We start from the raw sequence: 11,586 nt of genomic DNA on the forward strand, positions 1-11,586 counted from the left end.
TGTGTATGTCATTTCAATTCATAGTATTGTGCATGCTATGTTACATGTTAGAGCATTGCGTATGCCATGTTACATCGAGCATTTGTGTATGCCATTTCATAGTGTTGCATATGCTAGGTTGTATGTTAGTCGCATTGTGTATGCCATATCATTTGCATCGATTTTGGGATAGGAGTTAGCCCAAGCACGGGAAACGAGGTACGTTTCGTACTCCGAGTGATGGAACGTGTCTCAATTCTCAGTCGCCGACACTCCGGATTACCCATGATGGAGTTTAAGTCTTGTTGTGTTTTCATGTGCATTCATTTCACATTGAGTCGTGCAATTTGACTCCTCGGCCATCATGCATCGATATGCGTGATTGGTGACACGAGGATCGAGGCATGCATACATATGTGAAAATACTTTGCCATGCCCTCTTCTTGCTCTCTGTTACAGCAAACCAGAAATTAGCAGCCTTCTAGAGCTTCGCACAACATCCCGGGATTAATTGCAAACAGAGGCAAACCGGGGCATCGCAAGGAATTTCCCGACAAAGGCAACCCGAGCATGCATCATTCATCATTCAGAACAGAACCGAGGCGGTCCATAGCTTGCATGCTAATTCCCTACTTTCCTAGATTAATTTGTTAATTAATTAGGATTTTGTATTTATTCGGACTGTACTATTCATTCAGACTGTATATTATTTATTCGGACCCTCCGAGTGAGGGCACAACTGTAATAAGTGTGCGTGTGTGTGATGTATGTCTTCCAACCCCACGTCTTTCTCTCTTTTATTTACCAGCTTATGATGGTTAGATAGCATGTTTGCATTCATTCATCTGTCTTGCATGCACCGGGCTCGGCGCATCATACTAACTGCATTGTATTTCAATTCCGAGTTGAATACTTGTTAGTTGTAACATTTCACATGACATCCTTAGAATAACCGAGCCTACTATAGTTGCATTTTGCATGTGTTGCATTAGGCATTTCTGTATAGTTAGGATCGTGCATGGATTTCTAACATAGCTTTTGTTTTGGCTTGGAGTACTCGGTAAGTGTTTATGTTTTAGCATCCTTACATGTGTGTGAGTGACTGCCATGATAGCATGCTTACCATAAGGCTATGTGCTTATATGATATAACTGTCTGAATGCCTGTAGGTGAAGGTTGGGTTATTTGGATTGGAACAATTCATCAATTGTGAGTTTTAAGCCCCCTAGATAGTGGCAAAATCATGTTTTCTAAGCCCACCTGAGGGTGGCAAATCCACATTTTAGCCTACTTGCGAGTAGCAAACCGTTTTCAAAACAAACATGAGATGTTTCGTTCCAATTCAGGCGATCCGGTCTATATTTGTATGCTGTGCGCATCACATCCTAAATCTAGGCTAATAACCGGAATAAGAACGCATAATGTTTTCAAAACTAGATATCACGGTTAGTAGAGGCCGATCTTTGATCGGGCGAGCGGGGGTGCTCACGAAGTGACCTTCCCCAATCGTACCCAAGTTCCTGAGCCGAGGCAACTTTGGTGATGACGGGCATGTGGCCTTAGGCAACGAGTTAGGGTTTCCTAAATTTTTCAAAATAAAATACTTAGGTGACGACTCTGTATCTGACAAAGTAGTCCATGTTTGGCACTTCTTTCAAAAAAAATCTGTTTTCAAAAACGATTTGCCGGATTTGGACTCTTTGATGATTCATCAGTCTTGCATTGTACTCTGCAAGATTAGATACAGGACCGTGACACAAATTGAATCCGAACTGTAACGAGGCCCGAGGGCGCGTCTACAATAAGATACAACCTTCTAATGCTACATCAACACACATTCCAACCCAGTTTCGCTCGCATCAGTAAACACTACTAGCTTTTCCCCTTGTACTGATATAGTTAACACCGGTACTATAGTCAAACACTGCTTTAACTTTTGGAAAGCTCTCTCATAATTATCTATCCATACGAACTTCACATTCTTGCAGGTCAACTTGGTCATAGGTGCTGCAATAGTGGAAAACTTCTCTATAAATCTCCAGTAATAACCGGGTAGTCCTAAAAAAACTCCTCATATCTGAAGGGTTTGTAGGCTGCTTCCATTCTTTGGCTGCAACAACTTTCTCAAGATTTATCGTTATCCCCTGATTGGACACAACATATCCCAAAAACCAAAAAAAATTCTCCCAAAAGTGACACTTACTGAACTTAGCGTATAACTGCTACTCCCTCAAAGTCTGCAACACGACTTTCAAGTGTTCTCTGTGTTCTTCTTCATTCTTAGAATACACCAAAATATCTTCTATGAAGATAATCACAAATTTATCTAGATACGGTTGAAAAATTCTGTTCATCGAGTCCATGAAATAGGTAGGAGCATTGGTCAAACCAAAAGGTATTACAGGAAATTCGCACAACCCGTACCAGGTCCGAAAAGAAGTAAGCGGTATATTTTCCTCTAATATACCCATCTGATGGTAACCCGTTCTGAGATCAAACTGAGAGAGCATGGCTGCCCCCTTTAATTGATCAAACAAGTCATCAATTCTAGGTAACAGATACTTGTTCTTGATAGTCACCTTGTTCAGCTCTTTGTAATCTATGCACATGCGGAGAGTGCCATCTTTCTTGGAAAAAAAGATCGCTGGTGCTCCCAACGAAGAGTTACTTAAACGCATGAACCCTTTCTAAAGCATCTCTTCTAGCTGCTTCTTCATCTTTACAAGCTCTTTAGGCGTCATTCTGTATGCTGCTTTAAAAATCAGTGCAGTTCCCGGCACTAGGTCAATACAAAATTCTACTACCCATTGAGGTGGAGGTCTAGGTATCTCCTGAAATACATCCTCAAAATCACGTACCACATCTACCTCACTAATATCCTGCTTAGGGATTTCTATTGAGTACAGAAAACTCGTCATCATCGACTCTTCTCCATCGCTAGAAGTGTGGGTAAGCCGTGGCATACCAGGAATATTTATATTTACAGTCCTTCCAGCACAATCTAGAGTTACAAAGTATTTTCGCAGCCAATCCATACCTAAAATAATTGTAAACCCCTCGAACCCTGACACAATTAGATTAATTTCAAAATCTTTACACATCTCATAAAGAGTAACTGCTCCTCCTAAAGGGGTCTCAACACGAATAGGTCTAGACAAGGAGATAATTACAAGGTGTTCTCTTTCTATAAATTGTCCAGATATGAAAGAATGAGAGGCACTAGTATCAAAAGGTACTCTAATGGGTTCTTAAAAAAGATTAAAAGTACCTTGCACTTTGTCATTTCCTAGCATCACTGCAAATGCCCTGGCTGGAGCTGCCTGACCTTATCGCACCTGTTGTCTCTGAGGGCAATCCTTAACTACATGTCCCAACTGCTGACACCCAAAACACTTCCTATTGATCGGTTGAATAGCTACTACTCTGATAGGTGGGGTCCCGCCAACTGAGGTACGGGAGGACGATAACCCAACTGTGACACTTGCTACCGCTATCCTTGATAACCCTGGGGGTACAGACCACCCTGTCTCTGATAATAGTGCCCCTGAGGCTGGAAATTGCCCTGAGGCCTGAAATTACCCTAAGGTCTGAAATTTCCCTGACTACCCTGTTGTTGTGGCCTTTGAAACTGCTAATCCCTCAGCCTTTGATCATAGGGTTTGTATCTGTTTCCATCACGTTGTCGGAAGTGACTCCTTCTGGAAGTCTCTCCGACCTTGGCCTTTCCTTCTTTAAACTGTTTCTCCTTTTTCACATACTTCAGTGCCAAGTCAAGAACTCTGTCAAACGATTCAGCATAAAAGGGAATAAGGGACTTAGACAGGTAATGATATAATCCCTTAATAAACTTCTTATTCTTCTTCTCTTGTGTGTCAACCAAGTAAGGGGCATAACGAGACAACTCAATAAACTTGGTGACATACTCGATCACTGTTCTACCCTCTTGGGTCAGCTTCGAAAATTCATCACTCAATTGAGACCGAATAGCAGCAAGAAGAAACTTCCGGTTAAAACGGGTCTTAAAATCTGCCTAAGTCAAAGTCGTCAAATCTAGACCCTCCGTCCACGAGTTCTACCAAAATAGGGCTGCTCCCTTAAGTTGATGTGTAGCCAACTCTTGTTTTTGAACCTTAGTAAGCTGCATACGACCAAACACCATCTCACATTTCTGAACCCAAGCGTCAACTGCAATGGGTCCTCCATCTCCAGAGAATTTTTGTCCTTCTAAAGAACCAAAGTCTTTGTTTCTTTTCGCAAAGGGATCTCCCTACTGACCTTGATTATTGTTTTGAACAACCTGAAGTAATTGAGCCATCATCTTCTCCACATTAACCTACACCGTATTGGTTGCCCGGGTAGCAGCCACTGCAGCCGTTGCCGCTGCCGCCACCGCGTTAGCAGTTGTTTCTTTCCCTGTGCCATTAGGCTTAACACTTCTCAAATTATACCTTCCAGTCACCACCTTCAAGTTAAACACACAAAAAGAATTTGTTCATAAATACTTAGAATAAATTCAACCACCAACCTAAACCAATTAACCCATGTTTCTACAATTTGAGGATCACCTAAACTCTCACAAGTCTAGAGTAACCTACAGCTCTGATACCAAACCGTCACGCCTCAAAATTTAGACAATTAAATATTAAATTAGGACTAAACCCCAATCAATATTCCATCATCCAAATCCTAGGGGTGAAATAAAATCTAAACGTTCTCGTCTCCATAAGGTTTAAGTAAATTTCAATGCTCAAAAAAATTACAAGGGATAAAAAAAAAAAAAACTAACAAAACGCCAACCAAACCATCCACCATAATTTCATAACTATCCAATACCTCCAACATTAAAGTAGTAACAACTAGTCAAAACAACTTAAATAATGTAAAGTTGAAAAATAACCCACAATGCCAAACTATCATAATACTAAGGTCATAAAAAAATAATAAATACATAAACTAATATCAACCCGAAGCCCAAGAAAACAAAAGAAGTCCAAACGACATATCCAACAACTATTGTTATTTCTCGTCACCACCGTAGCCCCAACTAATCCTACAAAGGAAGCTCGGCTGCGCTCAAATAGAACACACCCGAGTTGCTAAGAGACAAAACGGGTCAGTATATAAGTATACTGATATGAGTACAAGATTTAACACCCACGTGTCTACCAGACACAAACAAAAGTATATTTAATTCTTATTACGGGACATGACAAGTAGTTTCACCTGCACTGAGAAGAAGATGTAGTTTCCCGAGATATGGTGGCATTTAGTTTCTTATCCGTACACAACTAAATATAAATTGAGTATAGAATAAACAAAATAAACATAAAAATTATGATGGGTCAGCCCTACTTAAAAAGTTAGTAAGACCCACCATTCTGCAAAAAAAATAGAGTTAGTTCAATTTAATTATAAGTAAATTACTGAAGTAGTATAAAAACGCATTATTTCATGCTTAAATCATTCGAATTGACCAAAACTCAAAGAACAAAAGTTGTACAGAATCAAATTTTCTAAAAGTTCCCGCGGACGAATTTAGTAGAAACTAAACAGGTTAAGAGAAAAACTTAATAGAAGAACCTAAACGAAATTTGATCGAAAAAAATCTAGAACTGAAAATGAAAATAAACTACCCTAAGATGATTTTTTTCGGAAAAGTTCAAAACACAAAAAGTGTTCAGAATAATGTTTTACTTCAGTTTACGCGAAATCAATAAAAATGAACTCATTTCATGAGTTAAAACAGCCTCTAAAATCTGCATTGCTAAAATGAATAAAAATACTATAACCAAGATCATCCGATTACAAGTTCTAATCGATCTTTTTAGTACAAAGTTAAAATATAAAAGTTGTCTAGAATTATGTATACATGCCTTTGCCCAAATTTCATAATTTGTCAAAGTCGTTTACTATTTTTCAAAATGTACAAATCAATACAATTCACACTATACCAATAAACTCATAATTAAATTTTTTGTACCTTAACTCCACCACTTCGGCTCTTCACTTCCAGCCTACATATATATCCTATGTGCCTCCCGTATACCTAACACCGTTTCAAAGCAAAACTTGGACGGGGATATCGTCCCGAGTTTGGCCCACACTTCCTGGATGGTTAGCATATATGTACACGCATAAATCAAAGTACCCATCTACTCATGAGAACGAGACAACAATATATATATATATATATATATATACATATACACGATCTCTCATCTACTCATGAGAATAAACATAACAATGCCAAGCCTAAAGCATTCAAATAAATCTTAAAATCCTCACTTTTTTTTATACACTTTTTCTCACCAACACTCAAATAAAATAACAATCCATGGAGTCATGGTGGAGTGTAAGGAATTTATCTATGGGTTCTAAGTTTATTTTAATTTTATATAACCATGAGTGTGATTATAATAATAAAATAAATACATATTAAAACTTTAAACCTTACATACACATCTAACCAAATAATGAAATCAATTCATCATCGACATGCAAATACAAAATCAAACCAACATCGAATAAATAAAAAAATAAAATAAAAAAATAATGAATTAAACATAAATTAAGAGAAGTAAGTTTTGTACTCACAATATATTTTTGAAGATCAAAAAATCACTTAAACAATTAATTAAGCCACCAAAAGAAAATCTTAATATTTTTTTTCTCCTTTTCTCCTTTTCTCCTTTGCCGTCCCTGTGTCTCGGCTGTACTCTTGTTTTTTTTTTTCCCTTTCTTTTCTCTTCTTCTCTTCCCATGGTGGATGCTGTTGATTTCAATTCTAGGGTTCCTTTATATATATATATATATATATATATATATATATATCTAACCAAAAAGGCTCTAAATTATTTTATTTTTATTTTATTTTATTTTCTCTCTTCTTTTTTTTTCCTCTTCTTGATATTATAACCTAATTATAGGAAATGACAGTTTTGGCGACCAAAATATTGGTCACCAAAAGTCTCATTTCTGGTCGCCGAATTTAATTAGCAACTAAATTTTTTTGTCACCAAGTTTGTCACCTATACCCTGTCGGCGATAGTATTGGCAACTAAACTATTTTTGGTCGCTGAAGGTTAAACATTTGGCTACTAAACTTTGATTAGTCGGGAAAGGTGATCTTTTGGTGGCTAAATATTGGTCGCCGAAATTGAACTTTTGGCTACTAAACTTTGGTTAGTCGACAAAGGTATCTTTTGACAACTAAAATATTAGTCGCCAAAAGTTCTCACATAAAACTAAATTAAACTATTAGAGACTAAAATTTTAGTCACTAATATAATACGTACATTTAACAACCAAATACTTTAGTCGCAAAAGATGTCATGTTTTTAGTGACTAAAATATTTAGTCGGCAATTAAACTTCCCTCATTCTGATTTGTTCAATCTGAGTACATACAACATAGATTAAGAAGATGAATATTAGTCCTTCAAGAACCCATATTTCCATTGAAACATCAGTTCAAAATTATTTTATTGACTAAATTATTTTATTATGATCTTTGTACAACTATAATTCTTAGCATGAAAGATTTCAAATAACTATTATTACATAGATATTTTTGAATCCATCATAATCTATCATAGTATAACTTATCAAATTCAATCATAAAATCCATATCAAAACTTGGAACTATTCTCCTTGAATAATTATTCCCCAAAACCTTTCATTTCTCAAATCCATAAATCCAAATGCATCACAATTTTGATGTCACTTTATTAAGCAACCCACATGAACCACTAAACATCCTCAATCAGGCATATGAGGTCAAGTGATGGAATTGGAACACATATCAAATTGGCAGATAAATCTTAAAATTAACCATTTTCGCACGATATTGCATAGTAAGAGATATAAATTGCAAGATTTTGTGGATGAGCCTGAGTAATTAATTTAGACTCATCATCAAAACATTGAACCAGCAATAAATACAATAAAACTGCAGGTAAAAGATGAGCTGAGTACTATTTTTATTGTAATAATAAACTACCTGCGAAAACATTCGCTGCTTGTTCCGATATTGTGTCCTTGCCTTGTTGACGACCGAGTTTGGTGACTTGTACAATCTCTGTACAAAGAGTGAACGACTTTAAAAGGGGAACAAAGAAAGGTTCACAGATTCAAAGAAAGAATAGACTAATACAAAATCCCCAGCAACACAAATTAACAAGGAATTAGGTCCCAACATTGTCCCGAATAGAAACCACTTCAAGCCTTCCGCATAGAAAACCCAAGTTGGCAATGGGCAAAGCATAATAACTAGCACATTGTTTGATTGGTTAAACATATATTTTAAAAAAATTAAAACGGCTTCAAATAAAACTGGTTTAAACCTCTTTGAGAGGTGGTAACACAATTCTCATCAAGTGACTAATGGAATAAGCAATAGAAAGTACAAATCCAATAACATGATAGCTAATGCATGCAGAACCAGTGTTGGCAGAAAACATTAATACCATAGCGATTTACGTTTTAGAAATCACGTTTTGAAATATGATACACTAAATTTAACTATACAAAGTGATCCAAAAATAAGAAAGCACGTTTTAGAAAGCACGTTTTGAAATATGATACACTTTCACCAGAGAACTTCTTAAAGTTTCCTATCTAAAAAATTAAGGCAAGTGCTTCGCCAGCTGCAATGCGCACAGATCTATCATCCTTGTCTAGCAGAGTAGAAAAATAAGAAATCGACCTACATCATTAGCAGAACAGGGTAAATTCGTTTAATTAAATTTCTCTCCACAACAACAATTGACCTTATAGTCCAACACTAAATATTCGACATTTTTGGGAGGTTTCAATGTCTAAATCCCAAAACTCTCACATACCCAACAAGCATAATAAAGAAACCGTATTAGGGAGGAGAGAGGCTTACATGTGTGCGCATTATTGTATTAATGTGCAGTATAATATATGCGTAAAATTAGAGAGAGAGAGAGAGAGAGATAAATCATTGAAACTAGAGACCAAGATTTACTCACTCTTGCCAGATTTTAGGATCAAATGTCCATCCCTCCATAGTGGTAAGAAGAAATGACCAAGCAGAGACCATAGCTGTTATTACACCTGGTAAAGGTTTAGTGGCCACTACCTGATAAGAGTAGCAGCATTAGTTTTTGCAGAATAGATTTCAAAGACAACTACCATCTAATCAACCAAAGTTTGAATCAAGATCTAAATCTACAACATTACATATCAAGGCATCTCAAGTTGACATGAGAGCTTGTGAAATAGGAGGAACTGATTCTTCCAATATTTCATGAGCTCTTTCCCCAGGACCAGTGGTCAGAGCCAGCAATCCTACAAAAAAACATATCTCAAACACTACTCCAAATCAAACAAAATGAGAAAAACAAAGGGTCAAAGAGTTACCAATGGCATGAGCTGCTAAAGCTATCTCCTTAGCAGACCCCTTCTTGATCGAATTCAGACACTGATGCAACAAAGTAGCAAACCTAAGGAAAAAACACCACATGAATCCATATATATGCGGTGTTTCATAAATGTACAGACATGCAGAGCTGGTGCGACTGTGCAACCCAAATAATTCTACAATTCAAAAATTAAATATACACTGATAGTTAAGCAGATGAATCAACAATCGAATGTAATCTCTCTTTTTTTTTTTTTTTTTCTTCTTCATTTTCTCTCTCTAATTTTCAATTTCAGTTAGCTGACTTCATTAAAATTAAGTGACAGTGCAGAGCACACAACTATAGAAGGAACATAAATCAACAAACCAGTCCTCAAAACCTCTCTATGACATTTTTACATACACTTGGTGAGCATAAATCAAAAAGATCAGAGAAGTACACTGTTCACGTGGAGCAGGGAACTGCAACAACACCAATTCTCAATTCCATCGAATTACATATGAAAGAGATCGGAGAAGATGTGAAGATTTATTACCCGTTGAGAAGGAGATCGTCATAGAGGAGATGTGAGCGTTAGGGTGGAGAGGGTCGGATCCCTGAATCTGGCGGCGGACGGAGGGGGAGGAGGAGTTGCCGGAAGAGCTGCTAGGAGGAGGAGAGAGAAAGAGGGGGAGGAACATGGTGTGGCGGTTGCTGCTGCCGTGGTGGTCGGAGGACGATGGTGGTTGCTTCGCCAGAGGAAACGACCTCGGCCACGAGAAATAGGATCAAGACGGCAGTGGTGGTGGCGACCTGTGGCCGCGGCCGCGCCATTGGTGGGTGGAATTGGAGGTCAATGAGAGAAGTGAGAAGACGGTAGGTCTCTCTTCTCGCGAGAGAGAGAGAGAGAGAGGAGATAGGGGAATTGATTTACCCACGGTTTGGGTTGAAAACAAAATACATATATAATTAATAATAATTCGCGACTAAATAGTTTGGTCGCTAATTGTAAATTTTTTAATACGTCAGAAATTTGAAATCCCCCTCTGAATATTTCAGCCTTTTGGTTTGGTCGCCAAAGATAAAAATATTTTTTTTTCTTTTCATTCGGTCACTAAATAATTTTAGTAACTAAAACTTGTTGGGCAATCTTCACTGTATTTAAAAGATTTAATTCTATTGTGTACACAATAACAAATAGAATTTAAAGAAATAAAGAAAAGGAGAGAATTTGTTTGATTACAAAAATCAAACTTGAAATAATAAATAAATAAATAAATACAGATTTTATTTTGTTACAAAAACAAAAATTAAAATTCGATTTAAATAAATAACAGTAACACAAAAATAAATTAAATAACTTACTTGATTTAATTTCTTCGAATTATAATCTGATGAAGTCCAGTGTTTGACACTGTGTCCTTAAGACAGATTCGTCCTCTCCACGGTGCTTTCAGAATTCGGACGTCTATCTCCCAGGATGAAATGATCTACCACAAACAATAGCAGCACTACTAACTGTTTGCCTTACGAACACACCAAGTGCTTACACTCTTTCTTTCGGAAATAAAATGCAGCAAGATGAAGAATAGAAAACAGAAGTGAAATACGAAATTTCTGAATGCAAAATATCAAATGAGGGTGGTCCTATTTATAGATGTGAAGGTGGCTCTTGGATTTGAAATAAACAGGTATGTAGCTCTTGGTTTTGAATTGAATAGGTATCATACCTGTTGGGTTTTGAATTCAAACAGATTTGAATTAATTCAAACAGATAGTAAAACGGGAAGGGCCCTGTTTGGGTGTGCATTAATTCCAAAACAGTTTATTTCTGTTTGAAACCGGGAAGGGCCCTGTTTGGATGAACAAAAAATCCAAACTAATTTAATTCTGAATTCTGGATTTTATTTTAATAAAAAATAAAATTAAATTCAAATGTTTTTGACCCAAAAAGATTAGAAGCCCAACCCCAGCCCGACCGGACGGACGGCGGCGGCGGCGCGCGCGCGTGTGTGGTGATTTTTGGGTCCAATGGGTCTAGCCCATTTTGTCCATAACCTCTCCCTCTAAAACACTTGGGTACCCCTTGGGGCACACCCCAAGTATCTCACCCTAGGCCTTATAAACCCTTTCAAAACTTCCCACCAAAACAATGTGGGACAAGCCAATTTACAACCTTAAGGAATTTCCACCAAAACTCCATTTCCATGGAGCACACTTTGGCTTCAATTTCCCATTCACTC

General features: G+C 37.2%; 1 long non-coding RNA gene across 6 annotated transcripts in view; it reads right to left on the minus strand.

Moving 5' to 3' along the window:
* LOC114271221 (uncharacterized) overlaps positions 1-10,306 on the minus strand; it is a 62,409-nt gene extending 52,103 nt beyond the window's left edge. For 2 of the 6 annotated variants that reach the window (XR_014362697.1, XR_014362695.1), the window contains exons 1-5: positions 9,900-10,306; positions 9,363-9,445; positions 9,183-9,290; positions 8,972-9,081; positions 7,978-8,055 (exon numbers count right to left, since the gene is read on the minus strand). This is a non-coding gene — a long non-coding RNA (uncharacterized LOC114271221). Of the gene's footprint in view, positions 1-5,713; positions 6,087-7,792; positions 8,075-8,423; positions 8,683-8,971; positions 9,082-9,182; positions 9,291-9,362; positions 9,446-9,899 lie in introns of those variants that run through there. The other 4 variants (XR_014362696.1, XR_014362694.1, XR_014362698.1 and 1 more) reach the window with 4 other exon arrangements.
* Between the last annotated feature and the right edge of the window lie 1,280 nt (positions 10,307-11,586).

This window comes from Camellia sinensis, chromosome 2, assembly GCF_055761805.1.
Source record: "Camellia sinensis isolate YWXY chromosome 2, ASM5576180v1, whole genome shotgun sequence".
NCBI classification, from domain to species: Eukaryota; Viridiplantae; Streptophyta; class Magnoliopsida; order Ericales; family Theaceae; genus Camellia; species Camellia sinensis.